Source organism: Lissotriton vulgaris, chromosome 9 (assembly GCF_964263255.1).
Source record: "Lissotriton vulgaris chromosome 9, aLisVul1.2, whole genome shotgun sequence".
Lineage (NCBI taxonomy): Eukaryota > Metazoa > Chordata > Amphibia > Caudata > Salamandridae > Lissotriton > Lissotriton vulgaris.
In genome coordinates, this window is record NC_141697.1 from 37,053,486 (window position 1) to 37,072,763 (window position 19,278).

The following is a 19,278-nucleotide window of genomic DNA, read 5'->3' on the forward strand; positions in this document are numbered from 1 at the left end:
CTATTGACAATGTCAAGACACACAGGGTGGCCGATTCTTCATAGCATGACACCGGCTGTATCCTGTCCTTCCATGGTGAGGCACTCTGTGCTGGCTATTACATCTGGTGCAGATCAGGAGGTGTCCCTCGAGATGCCTGCCATATCCAGTCCTTTATTAAATACTATTCCTGTTACTAACATTGATGAGGTGACCTATGCAGATCCTGCTGATTTATCTATGTCCGATTTACATGCTCGTTTGGCTAATCAGTCCAGATTCTCTTTTGACTCTGATTCGGAACTTTCAAAGAAACCATCGACTCTTGCAAAATATGCCACGTTGTTTAAAAAACATTTTTTAGTGCTACCTTGGACATACATTTGGCTGATACTATTTTCATTTTATCTTTTTATGTCAATTGGTTTTGTGTTTTATTTTTTCCGCCTGATTGATGGCCATTATGTGAAAGAAAGAACAGGAATTCGGTACCTTAATGGAACATTGGCCCCTCTTTCCTCCTCACATTCAGCACACAGACTAAAGAGAGACTTACATTCAGTAGAGATTACTGCTTGGCCAGTCCTTGATGGGATTGTGTGGGATGCGGTTAGGTTTCAGATACATGGCCCCACAGAGGTTATTAATGTTCCTAATGTGCTTAGAGTAAACATGGGAGATGTGATTAAGCAAAATATTCATTCTGATGATTGGGATCTTCAGGCCGTAGAAGCATTGTTCTCTGATTTGAAATATTATGCGGCCTTTGATGATGAGGATTTATATTTAGATTCTGTCAATTATGGTGATTTGTTTTGTTACCAACATTATGGAAATCATTTCTTGCACAAGACAAGTTCCAGGCGGGTTCCTGTGAATTACACTCAGTGGGAACATTGCCCTACTCCTTTACAGGGGAGCTCAAGTACGTTTCTGGGAAAATATTCTTACTTTACAGATTTTAATCATTCAAATCCTGAGTCGTTTTATTTTAAAGTGAACCAGAAATTCATGCCCAAAGTTAGGCTAACTGACACAAAATTGTTGTATTCAAAGTCCTTTCTAGAAAGGTTATCTGTGGATGGCTATGAGTTATGGAAGGATGCTATTGACCTTAAATCGGTTTGGGGTACCAAAGATTGGCAGGTACAAGGCACTGAGGCTTTGCATCGTGCATGTCTCATCCCGAATCACATGTTGTTTTTAAATTCGACTGTTTCCCAAACAATATGTTTTGGATTGGCTACATCTAAAAAATTAAATACGCCTACTATCCCTGATTTGGAAGAATATTCAGGTTGGAGTAATTTCACTACATTATCCATAAGTGAGATACAAGCACTTTTGCAGAATTCCTCCTTTAATATTTCCAGTTTTGATCCAGATGGGTGGCTTTTATGGCAAAGAAGCTCTGATTCTTGCCAACGTCGTTTTTTGGGTTTGTCTGAAGGTTTTACACGCATCAGGCCAGATCCCAGGTTTGACACAGATCACACTGTTACAACTTATTCAGTAGGCAAATTGTGTCAGAACTGGTTACAACATTCCACTTTAGCTGCAGTTAAACTGCATCTGTCCCAGTTGAATGAGAACATAGAGCTAAATGATTTTATAAAAGGCCCGACTATGGGTAGGTCTAAACGCTTTATTTATGCTGTTTACAATGAAATTTGGAAATTTTCACAAGTCGAAGCAGCTAAACGCCTGAGGGCTATTGATCAAGCCAATTTGGAAAAAGTGCTTGCAGTGGTCGATAACAGTATTAACACGCTTTCTTCCAGAATTTACACATTGGATAATATTGTTTCTTCTGTTGTTGATATTGTACATGATGAAGTGTCCACGTTATACCATGGTCAAAATCAATTGCGTTCTGTAATGCAGTTTGCCTGGACTCTACAGACAATTAAGGCTGGTCGAGTTCCCTGGACCTCATTGAACGTTTCATCCCTTTTTGCCCCTTTTAATCTTACTGAAAAACAGCGCATGCTTTCAATGCGTGATGCATCATTTTCTATGTTACATATTGAGAAGCTAGAATCCTTGCCTTTTTCTGTTGCTGAAACCACTACTGCCACGTGGCTTATTCATGGTTTAATTACATTACCATTTCCTTTATATAAATTTACTAACTGTATGCGGTATATTGCTATAGGACGATATGAACCACTAGGCAATGCATTCCTACATGAGGCATGGTCATTACCATACACATACAGATGTCTGAAGGATGGGAATGAAGTGAATCTTAATGGTGAGGAATGCACACAGTCACCTGACCATTCATTAATATGCAGACACATTCAGTTACACGGTTCTTGTAATCAGGACCGCCCAAATTTAGCATGTGTTTTAAAAGGCACGCCAGTTCCAGCGGTGGTTCCCACATTCACATTATTAGCTAATGGTAGTTATTTGCTTTTAAACAACGAATTATGTTGTGGTTTATTAATTGGTGTGGCATATGTGGTAACTGTATCAGAGCGTGTAGTGTGCTGCAAGAATGTTCTATACCCACCCACGCATGGTTCTTCAGATGTCTCCATCTGGCCACGGATTCCAACCTTGGAAGCAAAATTCAATGGTTTAAGCAGAATAAGGGCCCTTTTGTCTCAAAAACAAGTGACCCTGAGTTCGGCCCGGGAAACTTATGTCCTTCACATAGCCAACACCCGCACAGAGGTGCAGGCGCTTTTAAATACTGATTTGCCGTTTCATTTCTGCGAGCTGGTACACCAGATATTTAATGCTTCTTCAACGACTGGGCTGGCACATTTTTTCAAGTTAGTCAGCAGTGGCCTCGTGACTACGTTTGAAAAGGTTTTTAGTATCATTCCCACGTTTTTCCACACTATTTTTTCGAGTTTGTTTGGTGGACTACCTGTGTTACTGGCTGTAGCCGCAGGCATTCTGTTGGTGTTTTTCTTCATAAAACATGGATGCCCATCCTGCGCAAGACGCCGTTCAACGCCTCCTGACACTGTGCCGTAATCGGATGCTCAATTACTATGGAACATTGCCGCTTGCAGCATTAAGCACGGCCTATAGATTGTCATTTCGGTTCACCGACTTCACGTGTGTCCAACCTGTGTTTCACTGCCTGAACTGCGAGTTCGATTGGGCCATTGACTTGTGCCTATGCTTAAGGACTGCTCCTGACGTCGATTTTGATCAGCTAATGCGTCCCGTGGTGGCTCATGAGTTGATCTGTTCTGGCGAGAGAGTTATGGCCTTGGCAGCAATGAATGGAGTTCTGGGCCAATGGGAGATCTCTGCAGCGGCGGATGCCTGTCTGACACACAGCGACCTGGTGAACCCACCGAGTTGTCCTCTGACGTTACAGGAGGATCCGATGCTGGAGGAGCACGTATGTTCTTTCCCATTGCTAAATTGGATTGCAGAACTATTTTCGGATGATGGCAGTGATTTCATGCTGGAGGCTGTTGCAACTTTCTTTGCATATACTTTCCAATCGTGAGATGCCTGGGAGGAATGCTTTGTTGTGAAATATTACTTTCCCCTCGCTGGATTGGAGGGATGGACTACGTTCAGCTGATGGAGAGTACAGTCACGTGATGTCGCTGAGGATAACATCAATATGGCACATGACTTTGGAAATCGGATAAGTGCCTTGTTTTTTTTTTCCCTCTTACAGACATTTGGATTGATGCGACCTGGTCCTACATTTCATAATTTTGAGACCTGGCGGATGACTTTTGGTTCAAAAGTTTTGTTTTTATTTTTAGATTTGAGGCCACTGTAGGCATTCATACATATTCATTCATACATATTTTTAGCTTATTTTAGCTCAAGATTATTGAACTTTGCTTTCAATTTTTGTATCTGATTTAGTATTGCCTTTTCCCTTATGTTTGACGGTGCTCGGACCAATGGGGGGGTGTCATATGGATACTTCGTTACATATATTGCGTTAAGTTAGCATGAGTGCATTACATGTTTAAACAGCCTTTTTTCCTTCGGCTTCAGTTTTGCACACGACACATACTTGTTGTTGTCGCCTTCACCCTAGAAGCGGTGAGGTGGTTTATTTGAGAATAATATGTTATTTTCTATGCTATCAGCTTTGCCTGGTACACTTGGTACAACTGTCTGCACACTGAGAGCTGCACACTCTAAAATTAACCTAACACAAGGTTGCTGGGAGGCTTGATCCTCGCACCACATTAGACATAACACAAATAATGTTGATGCCAACATTTTGGGCTCTACGCGGGTTTAAGATAGAGTTACACGGAATGAACGTAGACACTTGGTGCTGCGCATGAAGAGAGCTGGTAGCTGTTAATGTGAACTGCTCCTACTGACATTGAGAGGTATGGGGCCGCCCTGCTAAAGCCCGAATGAGACCTTCTTAGATATAATATAATATGCTAGATAGGGTGCGCGAAATATAGGTGATATAGATTTCTATAGAAATAGCATTATAACATGCTAGCACCTTTTGCTTACTATGGATTAGTGACTATGCTGCTGACTCTGATTTTTATAATCTGCATTTTGGTATTATACAAGATACTGCGTTTGCGAACTTTGCATTGAATAATAAATATTTCAAACTTGCACGTGTGTTCTTTGACTCTCAGTTTTGGTTTGAAATGATTATCTAACGAAAGAGTGTTCATGTGTTCCACGACTCCTGAGGTATTCTAAAGATCATGTTCTGGTTTGTCTAAGACATGGATCATTCCATAATGATCCATGAGACACTGTAGCTAGCTAGGTAAAGAGATTTCTGACACTGAGATGAGTTTTTGGATCATCCTAACTCACTGAGGTTCTAGATCTCTATGCACAGTTCTGTGGGAGAACGGAAACCCTGCTACAAGAGGATGTATATGAAATTGGGAAAGAAAGGGGATTATCAGAAATAACTGAAGAGCTGAAGGAATCTGATGTAAAATAAGTAAGTGAATTTACTCTGACGTTAATCAGGAGCATTTCCACAGTTCGTTATAATCTGTTGCCCGCGTCCACCCAGCGCCCATCTTCCATCTCGCGATTCGCTCTTCTTGTCCCAAGTATTGAAATTATTCTCCCCGTTATCGCTTCGTTTCCACTCCCTGGTCCTTTCAACACAGGTTTTCCAAGACCAAAACTCATCATCAACTCTCTATTCTTACTCACTTTCTATTTCACCTTTCATTACTTTAACCGGCGATTTGATACAGGTATTTAAACATTCCAATAAAATGGATGAAAAAGAAATGCATTGAGGTGACTAACCGAGCCCACATTTAGCAAGACGACCCTGTAGCAGACAGTATCCATGTGCCAGAGTCTGCCTCCAGCCTCCCTGCTCCTCTGGACTCTTACTCACTGTCTCTTAGGGTCTTCCACTGTGTGCCTCCCTCTTAGGAAACAGGTGATAGTGACGAGGCGCGACATATGAGCTAAGCCAGAGGATTGATGAATATCCGTAAAACCTACCTGCTAAGAGAGGGAATCCACATCAGTAACTGAAAGCTAAGGCTGACATAGCACAAACTCTTCTCCGACAAGTATTATATTTATTTATTTATTATTTATTTATTTATTGAAAAGTTTTGTATAGCGCGAACAAGACCTGTGGGTATCAGAGCGCTTTACATAGAGGTAAGATAAGCATATTAATAAGATGAGGACGATTAAACAACATATAGGTATGAGGTAGTTAAATATAAGGCTTTGGTGAATGCATAAATAATCACCTTCCATTCAAGAGGTTAGTCTTTTACATTATAATTATATAGTACTATAAAGCATGAGATATTAACATAGTCATTTTCGTCGTACATATGAGGTCATAGGTTATATGGTTTCAGGAAGAGATAATGGTATAAGTTCACTTTAACATGAGGTAGCAGTTGGTGTTCAGATTAATCACAAGAGATGTCATCAGTTTCGCCTCATCGTTTCTCTTTCATCTAATTCACGTCGAACATTCTCTTTCAGAAGACGTAAGTGTTTAGTTTGAGTACAGAAATGTATCACAGTGAAATTCTCTTTGTAAAGTATTTACTCATTAAGTAGCTCTTCGCTTCCCGCTTAAATGTTGAGGTGTTAGGAGTCTTCCTAATGCTTGGGGGGAGTAAGTTCCAGATTCTAGGGGCCGCTCCAGAGAACGCTCTGTCATACGTTCTTTTCTTTCTGAAGATGGCTGGTCGCAGTACCAACTCCTTGGCACTCCTGGCTGGTCTATTTCCTCCTGACAACTCAATTTTCTTGGATAGGTATCCAGGAGTATTGTGGTGAAGTGCTCTATGGGTGATACATGCGATCTTTAGTTGAATTCTGGCCTCATAGGGTAGCCAGTTTAGTGCTTTCAAGTGCGGAGATATGTGGTCAAACTTCCTTGATCCAGAGATGAGTCTCGCCGCAGCGTTGAGGCAAGCTTTTAGTGGCGCTGTGGATGTTTTTGGTAAACCCGCTAAGGTAGTGCAACCATATTCAATTCTCGAGATGACTAAGGATTGGGTTGCCAGTTTCAGATCAGATTCCGAGATAAATGGTTTCAGTTTTCTTAGGTAGTTCAGGTGGAAGCGGGCGCTTTTAGCCATTGAATTAATGTGAGCTTTCATGTCAAGGTTCTCATCTAAAGTAATTCCCAGTGACTTGGCTGAGTTGACAAGCGTCGGGGTGCAGTTGAGCGCCGTCACCAACTTGGTCCACTCTTTTATTTCCGTAACGCTCCTTGGTGGAGAAATTAGTAAGAACTCAGTTTTCTGAGCATTTAGCTTCAAGTGGTTAGTAGTTAACCATTCCATTGTAATTTTTAACATTTCATTCATTCGCTCAATGTCTTTAAGGGAAGCTATTTTTATATATATCTGCGTGTCATCCGCATACATATGGTAGGATATCTTTGAGTTTCTGAGAATTGCTGTAAGAGGTTCTACATACAGGTTAAACAAATCAGGGGATAATGTGGATCCTTGTGGAACTCCAATCGAGTTGGGGCAAGGTGGTGATATTGATTGGTTGACCAGGAAACGTTGTGTTCTGTTTCGTAGGAAAGAGTCGAACCATTTCAACACATTTCCAGATAGTCCCATTCTGTCCTTTAGCCTGGCCAGTAATGCTTCGTGGTTAACTGTGTCGAATGCCGATGACAGGTCCAGGAGAATTAGTAAGCATGCTTGATTTCGATCAAGCGCCTGTAGCGCGTCATCCACAATATGGAGGATCGCTGTTTCCGTGCTATGCCCTGATCTGAATCCTGATTGGCATTCATCAAGTAGGGAGAACTTAGAGATGTGTTGGCTCAGTTGGCACTGCACGCATTTCTCAATTAATTTGGCCAATAAAGGGATGTTGGTCACTGGCCGAAAGTTATTCGGGTCAGTAATATCCGCAGTTGTTTTTTTGATCAGAGGAACCACTTGACCTGTTTTTAGGCAGTCTGGGAGGATCCCTTGTGATAATGGTGCGTTTATTATTTTGGTCCAGATTGGTACCACAATATGGCTGATTCCTCTTACGCATTTCGCTGGTAGGGGATCTTGGTAGTGGTTGTTAGGTTTGCTTTTGGATAGCGTTTTGGCTATCGTGACCTGATCATATAATTCGAATGTGTCCCAGTTTGCCTTGTTTTTTGTCTTGCTACACCCTGAGGTCTGGTTGGAATCGCCCGTAGCCATTAGTTGGTTGGGGGGTTTAGTCGCGGCGCTTAAGAGTTCTGTTTCCAGTGATTTGGCCTTCTTTGTGAAGAATGTTGAGAATTCCACACTGCTAAGAGTCATTTTTGCGTTTTCATGAGCTGTTTTGGCTAGTTTGTTTGATTGTTGCTTCAGGATTTCAAAGAGTTTTCGTGGTCTGTTTTTGGCATTGTCCAATTCCGATCTTATAAACTCCTTTTTGGAATTGGTGATCTTCTTGTTATATTGGTTTCTCATTTTTCTAAGGGCTTTCAGCTCAGGGAATGATGGGTGTTGTCTCCATTTTCTTTCGGCCATTCTCAGTTTGCGCCTGTCTTCGTTCAGTGATCCATCAAACCAAGGATTTTTCATCTTCTCTGTGATTCTTTTTAGTTTTAATGGCAGGGTGTTGTTGACGATATTTCCGACTGAAGTTAGATAGTGTTCTGTCAGCTCATTTACATTCTGCAAGTTGTTAGGTGTCTTTAAGTCTCTCTCACAGGTTTCTATTAGTAGCTCAATGTTAGCCTCTCTTGTGTCTCTGATCCATTTTTTGCAATTGGCAGGTTGAACGGTCTTGCCTTTTTTCAATATCGGTATCGAGAATGTTATTGCATAGTGATCCGACCAGTCACACGGGTCTATTGAGAGGATTGATGTTTTTTTGTTGCCTGATATAATCCAATCCAATGTTGCTCCTTTAGTGTGTGTGGGTTCCGTGCATGCTTGGTTGAGGTTTAGCTCAGCAAGGAAATCCTTAAGCGTGTTGACTTGTTTGTCGTTGCAGTCATCCCAATGTAAGTTAAAATCTCCTAAGAATATGTTATTGGCATCTATGTTTGAGTTGGTCGTGATGATCTCCATTAGCTGCTCTATGAACTTTGCATTCTCTCCTGGTGGGTGGTAAAACGCGTGTATATTGCATCTTTGGTTGGTTGCTGATCTTATATTGTTACCTAAGTATTCGCAGGATTCTAGAGGGTCGGCTTGAATTTGGCTGACCTCTAAATCTGCTCGGTGAATGCAGGCAATTCCTCCTCCTGACTTTTTTGGTCTATCTAGTCTAACAATGTTATATTGAGGTGGTACTAAGAGATCCATGGTTGGAGATGATGCTTCCGATAGCCACGTTTCTGTGAGGATTGCTAGATCAATTTCCTTGTCAATGATGAGGCCTGCTATGTCTGATGCATGTTTGGTAGCAGATCGGCAGTTGAGTAGGAGGCAAGTCAGTTGTTTCCCAGGGTTATTACTGTTCAAATTTTCGTATTCAGAAATAAACCGGACTTGTTGTAAATTGTTAGGGTTGGGTTTCCTAACCTTCTTTCTTGATGTTCTATTAAAGTCAATCGGAACTGTTTTGATGTTCTCCTCCTTCTCCCGGTCTGGTGCTTCATAAGTTCTGAGTAAGGCAAGGGCTTCCTCCTTCGACAAGGCTTTCGTCCTATTTGGGCGGTTGGTCCTATTCGCTAGGGACAGGTCCATCTCATTGCTCTTTCTGTGTAAGGAGTGTACGAGATTTTGTATATTCGTGATCTTGGAATGGGTGCTTGCCGTCACTTCTCGTATTTCTTCAATCGCTTGCATGGTACTCTTTGTGACTTGTGTCAAGTTGCAGACTAGTTTCTGAAGATCTATAATAACCTTCTGATTCCTGAGTGGATACTTAGGGGTGGTTAGCCGGTGTGTCCGGTGGTTGTATATTGCTCTTCTCTGTTTTTGATCTTTATTTAGTGTCACAGACATATTCTTTTTACCATCTGTTCGGTTGTCGATTCCGTTTCTTTTTGAACTGTTTTGAGAGTTATCTAGGTTTTGTAAGGCTAGGAGTGTTTTTGTGGGTGGGGTTTTACTTGGCATTAATACAGTATTCGAGGTAGGTAATGAACAGTTGATGTTTCCTATCTTATCGGTTTCTTGATTCACCTTGAGTGATTCATTCGGCGCCCCTGTACGTTCTGCTTGGGAAGGCTCGGCATTTAGCAGCGGTGACGTCCTTTCCTTTTGGAGTTGGTCTTGTTCTATATTCACATGACTCGTAGACCTCTCTATCCCTTCTGTCTCCTTATTCGATATAGACACTTCTATTTCGGATTTCTTTCCGGATTTAGTAGCTGGCTCTCGGCTGCCTCCAGTTCGATTGCCGTCTCTGCTAGTGGTATTTTCCTTTTGGGGCTGGTCGTGTTCTATATTCACATGACTCGTGGACCCCTCTATCCGTTCTGTCTCATTTTCCGGTATAGACACTTCTGTTTCATTTTTCTTTCCGGATTTAGTAGCTGGCTCCAGACTGTCTCCAGTTCGGTTGATGTCTTTGCTAGTTGTATTCTCAGGGGCGAGTTCGGGTGGGGTCAGGTGTAGTTGGTGTCTTACGCCCTCAAGTGATTCTTTTATAGTAGGGAATACCTTGTCGAACTTCATTAGTTCACTGTTAGCTGTCTGTATCAATACTATACCAGTTTTATATATGGTGATGCATAGTTCTGCTCTGCATCTTCTTGATGGTGAGGTCATTATTTTTGTGCCATGTGGGGTGTTCTTCATATCTTTTATGTTGAGCATTCCTGTGAAGGCATTGCGCCATTTAGTCGTTTTATTGGTATAGAATATCAGGTCATTAGTTATAGTGCCTTTATCTGAAATAAAGTAAGGGTCGGAGACAGTGTGTCCGCATTTTTCCTCAAGGTATTGTGTTTAAACTTTTTGGCTCCGTTTTTGGATAACTTAGGTGGATATTTTATGACCTGGGCATTTAAACCATCCGCCTCTGGGTATCTTTCGCCCATGTTTGCTTCACGATATAGGTCCTTATGATGTCTCTTCTCTTTTTCTCTTAGATGTTCCTAAAGTTCAAGATGCATAGCGCTAGGCATACAAACTTTAAGTAATATTCTTATATTGTAGTTATATGACCAAGTTTCTCTTTAAATAATCTCCTACTATGACGGTAATATATATCAGTTTCTCTTCCCATAGATTACTTGGGAACTTATTTGTTGCAGTTTCAGATAACAGTCTTATGCTGTCCCTTGTTGTGCTCTTTGGTTTAAAATCTGGATATTACAAGATGTCCGCCGTTTTGGTGTGTCTACTAATAATAGATGACTTTCTCTCTTTGCATTCATATGGATATTACAAGATGTCCGCCATTTAGGAATTTCTACTCAGGACAGATGACTTTCTCTCTTTCCCTACATTCATTCTGTTAGTCCATTTTCCCTTTCTTGGGATTGGGGTCTGCTATTAGCTCCTTTCTTACTGTTTAGCATTATTAGTCCTTATTTCCATTTCCTGCCTCCCACTTGTGTATTGCTCACCGGGAGTTGCTGCTGGACTGATTGTCTCAAGCGGCCGTCATTTTAAGGTCAGGCGCGCCGCTTCAAATGCTGCCTCAATTGTCTAATTGTTCTAAAGTTCAGTTTCCCGCTATGGATCTCACCCGCGGGTCCCCGCAGTGTCCTCCTCTCGACGTGCTTCTTCCTCCGCTTTCTTCCCCGCCTCAGCCACCAGCCGCAATGTCAGCGTTCGGTCTCCGCTCCTCCTCCAGCCTCGATCTCCGGTCTCCGGTCACTGCAATCGGCATTTGCATCGCGGATACCCTATGATCAACGCGGCCGCACCTCTTAGGGGCCCCGGAGCCGTCAGGGACACCAGGCAGTCGGGGCAACGTGGACTGAGTCTCCCTCCCTTCGTGACGACCATCAGTGCGCTGGGATCAGCCGGTGCCTTCATGTCCAGACTCTCGACACCTTCATTTTCGGGCCCCTCGAGCAACACGTCGCAGTCGATCTCCTGGGCAGTCCTGGAAGTCCAGTCCTTGGGGAGCAGTCGCGCTGGACTCTCATTTCTCCCTTTCCAGGTATGTCCAGGTATGTCTCGTGAATTTACCCTTTTCAAAACTCTCCTCGTATCTGCTTGTATCAGGGAGGGGGGGGGAGGGCGAATGTTGCGAAGATGTCCTTTTTGTCAGGGTTTTTCTGGGATTTAAACTTAAATCAGGTATCCCGGACCCCAGAGCTCACACAATGAGCTCCTATGGTGCGGCCATCTTGTTGTTTGTGGTTGATATCACTGAGCAACCTCTTATCTAGGAGATGTTGCCTAAAGATGTCCCCCAGTTCAAGAAGAAACGATCCGGTGGCCGGAAATTTTCGGTACTTGCGCCCACCTTCTGGAACTCCCTCCCCCCCCTCTCAGATCCTCCCCCTCCTACAAGGAGTTTTGCAAGGCCCTTAAAACCTTCCTATTCCAGCAAGCTTCCAGCCCATAGCCCTCGATGTCTCCCTCGGGTTGAAATTCCATAGCGCCAAGAAACTGCTTAGTGAACGCGTGCTCTACAAATAACTAAAAATTCAAATTCAAATTCAAAGATCAACTTAAATGCACAGTTAATTCAAAACACCCCTTTGGAAAACTCTCTTTCATGTACAGAGACACTTATGTCTGGGAAATCAGGGTATGGTGGCCTGCTGGGGTCAGCTCTCTACCATGTCTGTTATCCCTTTTAAATAAAACAACCATTTTTAAATGCAGCCCATGTTCCTTAAATGGAACAGAGCTGCCTTTAAGAATAAAAGTTTGCTCTTTGTTTCAGAGTGGGAAGTGCTCCCATGGGCCACTGTGTACCCTCCATCAGACTTTTTATTTAAATTCACAAAGGTGAATGGCTTCCCAAAGGTACCTCACACTTTGTACACATGAGTTATCATCCCCTTTGAGGTGTTGGTCAGTTTTCAATGTTTTGTGACCAGATTTCACTCGCAAAACATTGATAGATAGCTTATCGATTCGGCACTAGGAGGGGGTATCTAGAAGACATCTATTCCATATCCAGATACTGAATCAGAATCATTTTTTAAACACATTTAGTAATTCCGAAACACCTTTCTGACTAAATAAATGTGTTTACCTTATAAGAAAAAATGTTTTAATATTTACAGACCTCTGATTTGTCTATTCTGAGAGTTTGTGAATGCTAAAACACTTTCTAGATGCAGCCTTAGATTTTTCAGATCCATTTGAGTCATTGGTAGCCAGGTAAATCAGTTCACGTTTTTGTTCGATTTTTTTAATAAAACATTTGGACAACAACCTTTACCACATTGCCCAAAAGGACACAACATTGTGATGGATCATTCTCCAAACTTTGTTCACATTTAAGGGTGCAATCGCAACATCTCCGCATGCAGCATTTTGGAGACACTCTATTACAGCATCATTCCCTTTTTTGCGTGTTAAATGTAAGGTAACACGATGATTGTGCGTATTTTCAACATTCTGAGGTGCGCAAATTCTTCATGTACAATGTTTGCCTGCAAAAATTTCACAGGATGTGTTTTTTCGATTGGTGACATTTTCGCCACAAAGGGGACTATTAGGATGGTGGACGGATGGCTGCCACTGGTCCAGCGGTGCAACCGCTGGACCGGCGGTGGCCATCTGCCTGCGATCGGGACCCGGAAAACTGCCGGTCCAATTAGCATCGCAGTTGTGACCGCATCGGTGTGATTTTCCGGCCGCCACTTTTCCGCCGGTTGCAGTCCGCCTGCTTGCCTGGTGGGCGGAGCTGGACAGCTACAATTGTGGCAGATCAGTGCCAAGTTCCGCCGGCACGATTATGATGCTGGCGGTAGCCAGCCTTTCCGCTGCGGTGGAACCGCCATGGAAAGGCATGCAGCGACATGTTCCGGGGGCCCATTGCAGCTGCCCCCCAATGTGTTGGGGGGAGGGGGTATACATGTCCCTGTGCCAGGGGGCAGGCACTCTGCAGTGCCAACCATGCAGTGCAGGGAGATGCAGGACCTGCTCCTTATGACATCGTGGCGGTGCTGCTTGCAGCAGCGACCGCCGCAATGTTAATCGCCAGAATCCTACCGCCGCATTCGGATTTCGACTGCAGAGCATCCTAATTGGACCGATGGTTATGCCGCGGTCCTTGCGGGTGGTCTTTTCCCGCTACCATGATGGTCGGGGAGATTTTCCGACCACCATCCTAATAGACCCAAAAATCTGGATTCCTAAATCGAGTACATAGTGCCACAGACGGCTGTTTGTGCATGGTTCAGATTTAGACTTGGGCAACGAGGCTCTACAATGGGTTGCATGTCAAGTAAGTAGAACAAAAATGAGAAAGCGTGGTTCTGTCACCAGACAGAAATACCCCCGCGGAGGTCGGACCAAAGCCCATCGAAACGAGGTGCCTCATTGCTAGTTTTCCAATAATTCTGATGCAGCCAGTTACAAAAGTTACCAGCCAAAACTGGATTTGGAGTTATGCAAAACACCATATCCCTGATTTTTTTCACCCATGGACTTTTCATCGGCTGAAAATCAAAAGGAAGTGGAATGCATCAAGGTTAAACAATAATTCTAAAAAATAAAAAAAAGTATAACATCAGGAATTGCTGATTCCTACCTGTTATCCCCCATTTTATTTTGTTTCCATATATAACACATTAGAAGCTTCGGGCATTTAGGCGCCTTGCATTCCACCCGAACAATACATTGCACAAAAAGGATCAAAACCTGACTATAAATACTTTGTGAGAAATAAAATAGGTAAGAATTGAAGAGAGAGCGGTAAAGTAATGCAAGAATAAAATGAACCAATGAGATTTTAAAGTGTCAGCAGAGTGGGGTTTATCAATAATGGCCTGGTGTGCCTTGCCCCTGGAAATGCCAATGCTTGTGAGTACTACAGCGCTAATGCTGGAGGTCCACGCGACAGATAAACCCGGACTTGGGGTCTTACGCTCATCAGAAACATCATTTGCCAAGTAATTGGGCCTTTTGCCATTCGGTGCAACGCGATCGACGACATATAGACATATAGACTTTTCCCACATTTGTCAGATTAGCTTCATTTCTTCAAGGCGGTCCTTCCAAATATTTTTCAGTGCATATCCCCCCTCTCTTTTGTATTTGTACGTACTTTTAGAAGATGGATTCACTATTAGTAAGTCCTATGATGTGATTTCAGAATTTCCCTTACTTTTATGTTCAAAATATCCTACAGGCTAGCGACCTGTCTTATATGTTATCGATTTCAAAACTCTGATCCACCTCAATTGAAATTTGTAATCAACATTTCTCCTCAAACCAAGTTATTATATATAAGTTAATACTTCTCTCAGGTAATCCTGGGCAGACAATGACGCTACGCTTGCATAGTTTGCGAATTTTGCGCTTATTGGCACTACACGAATTGCATGTAGCACAGTGGGAACACGCGTAGCGTAGTGGTCCCTTTTTGCTTGCCCGCGGTCCTCAACATCAAGTTGGCGACAGCGAGCGAGCAAAATGACACCCCGGCGACACTTTTATCTCGTCACGATCAGCAAAATCAAGTTGGCGATCGCGAGCATGGAAAATAAACCTCCCGGCGAGATTCTCAACGCGGGGAGGTCAGGTTTCTCATTGTGAGTGGTCGCGTATGCTCGCGGCCGCTCACGAAGAGAAACTACCAGTCCCGTTGAGAAAGCTGCTGCTCGAGTAAAAATCTACTTGAGTGGGAGAAAACGACAGCTCGCACTGTGCAAGATGCCGATTTCAATGATTGCACAGTGTAGACAAGCATCCGGCACTGTGCAATCACTGTGATCAGCGCACTACGCAGCTTGCGTAGTGCTATGTGTAGCTCATGTAGTGCATCGCGAAGTGCACATTGCGAATCTACGCGTAGCGATACTTTGCGAACTACGTCCAGGGTTACTCTCAGGATCCATTGCCAGGGTTCAAACACAAGTGTAAATTAATTCTCCATACTAGGTGCGGCTACGAGTTAAGAAGATATCTTTTCAGCAATCATAGACTCAGCTCAGTTAATTAAACGTGTCTTTACCCCTTGTCCTGAGAGCAGTAACCTCTCTAACTATCCTTCCAATGACTCCTTCTTGGACATCCATCCCTTCACAGTCCCTCCCTCCCCCTACAGCTCTTGTGCAGTACTCAGAGCGGTAGTACACGTACCCGGGATGAGCTTTACCGCTACGGTTGTGGTCGCTACCTTTTTAAGACACATTGACAAACACCACGGGGCCTCTCCATGTTATCTATCTCCGAACAATTTCCTCTCCCTCTTCTTCTCATGATCATTTTGGACTGGAAGGTTCTACTAATTCTTATAGTAACACACCCTTGTGGGGCGAGGTTCACCACCTCAGGCCTCAACGCCACCGTTCCATTGAGCACCACAATGTCCACCGCTGATTCAACTGCACCGGATCCAAACCAGACTTTCCGGATATCCATGAAAAACACATTTGCATACAATGAAGGTAAATAATACTCATTTATATCATCAGTGGTTGGACATTGACCTTACTGAGTGTGATTACTCTGGACAACTCAATCAATCAAACAATCGGGGAATTGTACGCATGCTACTCACCCTCGAGGGCCTCAAGGCGCGGGGGGCACGCAGACAACTGTATATAAGTTCTAAACATCTCTAAAACTGGAGTACAATGGAGAATGAGGCTTCAGAACAACCCACTAGTGGGAAAGGAGAGAGGAAGAGAGGGAGAGTTTATAACTACAATTTATCCTGGAGTTCAAATATTAAATACACACTTCATTACAGTCAATGAGTGTTTCTCTTAAGTGTGTGTTCGTTTGTGTACGTGTGTGTGTGTGCGTACGTGCCCCCCCTTCCATCAGATTCCTGCAGTATAATGGCTCCCCCCTGGCTATCCAAGGCATAATGCTAGTGGTCCTTGACAGCATAATGGTGGCCAGCACTTACCTCTCACATAATTGTGGTGCTGTCCTTCTGGCTCCTGGCACCTATTCTTCCCATATTTTTAGCATCTTTGGTACTATGGTGGTTACCTCTGACTTCCCATCAGTGCTATTGTGTGAGCATCATTGGCACGGTGGCATGGCTAGCATACTGGTGCCTACCTATGGCAAACTATGGGCCTCTTTGACAAACGATAGTCGTGCTGTCATGGTGGTGGCCACGACTAGCATCATGGTGGTCAGCACGTACACAATGGTGGCTCTGGCAAGAGTGACGCTTCTTGGGGTATTTGGACAGAATATCTAGTTTGAAATATCGAGCTGCAGAAATATCAAACAAAAATACCATTGATACAAAAATATTGTGATGCAGAATTATTGTTGTCAATAATATTTATTTTTCAGGTAAGTAATACCGTTTTTAAGAATATAGTTGTTATTATTATCGTTTTCAATAAAAATGTAAACAAAATTATTTTTTAATTATATTTATGTATGTTAGCTCATACAGTAATTTTATGTGTTATTATGAATTAAGTAATTGTTAACAATATTATTAAATATAGTTTGTAATTTTAAGAGATTTATCATTTTTAATGTATTTTCTCATAGTAATTTATATTGTTGTAGCGAGTTGCTAGTTGGAAGGGCTGTAGGGTGGGAAGTTAACTGAGTATACATTTTTAATAATTATCTTCTTTTCATTAATTATGTACTTGTTTATTAATTATGTTAATTGTGTAATAATAATATTTTGTCTTTATATATTAGGTGTGGGTTGCTGGGTTTCTGGGGTGTAGGGTGAGAAGTTAATCATTAATTAATTATTTAATAACTATTAATTAATTAATATTTCATTGATTATTAATATGTTAATTGTGTTACATGTATTTATTTTTGTTTTATTTTAAGTACAGGCTGCTAGGCTTGTGGAGGTATGGTGTGGTAATTTAATTCAGTGATAAATAAATGACATGCTTTTAATTGCTATTTATATTGTTTAAAAGGTGTGTAATTGTTTTCTGTTTATATATATATATATATATATATTATATTTGTTAATTAATGAAGTTCATATTAAATGTTTCATATTTGTTATAAATGATTAGGGTTATGTTTCATATATGTTATGTGTTTAAAGTGCTGTACTTTCTCTACTGTTGCACAAACTGAAGTTGAAATAGTAAATGTTACCCCTCCAAGGTCCAACACTTTCCCTTCTGTCCCACAGACTGAAGTGGGAATAATAAATTGCATTCCTCCGAAGTCCAACGCTTTAGCTACAGTTGCACAGACTTAAATGGGAATAGTAAATGTTACCCCTCCAGAGTCCAACGCTTTCCCTACTTTTGCACAGACCGGAGTGGGAAGAGTAAATTTAAGCCCTCTGAATTCCAATGCTTTCCCTATTGATGCACAGATCAGAGTGCGAATAGTGAATCCCCCCCCCCCTCCGATGTCCAACGCTTTCCCTACTGTTGTACAGATTGGAGTGGGAATAGAAAATGTAAGTTCTCTGAAGTCCAGCGCTTTCCCTATTGATGCACAAACTGGAGTGCAAATAGTAAATGTAATCCCTCCGGAGTTCAGTGCCTTCCAGTGGCGGCTGGCACTGACCGGTGGGTGGCGGGGCAGGGAGGTGGCGGGGTAGATAAAAAAATGAATTAAAACTTACCTCCTGTCCACGTTGCAGTGTACTCTGCATCGAGCCTCTCTGCTCCTTCCTCTGGCCAGAAAAGGAAGGACCCAGACATCACCAAGGCTACCCTGAGCCAATCACAATGCTGCAATGCAGCATTGTGATGGGTCTGAGCACTGTGGTTCTGCGCTCAGTCACAGACTGGAGGCCTGGGCATGTTCTCCACCCAGGCTATAATGCAGCCTGGGTGGAGAACATGCTATGTGCCTGTGAATGTTTGCCGGCCCGAGACTGCCAGCCAAACATTGATGCGCCCACAGGAGTGAAAATCACTCATCCCCTCCCCTACTTTTTTGCAGAGCAGCCCCACCCCACCTCGTAATGCTGCTGCGCCCGCAACAAGAAAAAAAATGATAATAACGTTGAGTTTTTACCATTTTTTTCTTATACTGCTGAAAAACAGTGGGGCGACACTCAGCTGCCTTAGCGGATGAGCCGCCACTGACACCTTCCCTATTGTTGCACAGACTGGAGTGGGAATAGATATATTTTACCTTTCTGAAGTCCAACACTTACCTTAATGTTGCACAGACTGGAGTGGGAATAGTAAATGTTACCCCTCCAAAGTCCAACGCTTACCCTGCATTTGCAATAACAGGAGTGGGAATAGTAAATCTTACACATCCGAGGTCCAATGCTATCCATACTATTGCACAGAGTGAAGTGGGAATAGTATATTCATTATTCCCAGACTGCAATACTTTTCTAAATATTGTTTAAATACCTACCATTAAAATGTATTAATTTGCTCAATTTTATATTATTTGTGTATATCTATATATGTATGACTTTTTGACAAAGACCGTGCTGTCGAAACGCGTCAAGTCAATAAATACAAAAGGGGGTGGTGATGGACGGAGCATCTGAATCAATCAAACACTCACACCCAGTCAAAAGATCTGGGTTTAATCCATCACCATTCTTTAGCCCACTCTGCCACCCAAGTTCAGACATGGCTATATGCAAATCAGTCTGACCCTGTGCCTCATGGGAACAGTCCAGCCCGAACTGCCAAGCCATGTCTTCCCTGGACCGGAAACAAGCTTCTGAGGACCGGTTTCTGGCATTCCAGCCGTCTTCAGCCCGGCTTGCTTGAATCCAGTGGCAAAGTGAGCAAGGGACTCACGTCTGAGCAATCCCTGCCACACTTATGGCGGCCAAAAGCAGTACAAAACGGGGTGGTGATGGACGGAGCATCTGAATCAATCAAACACTCACACCCAGTCA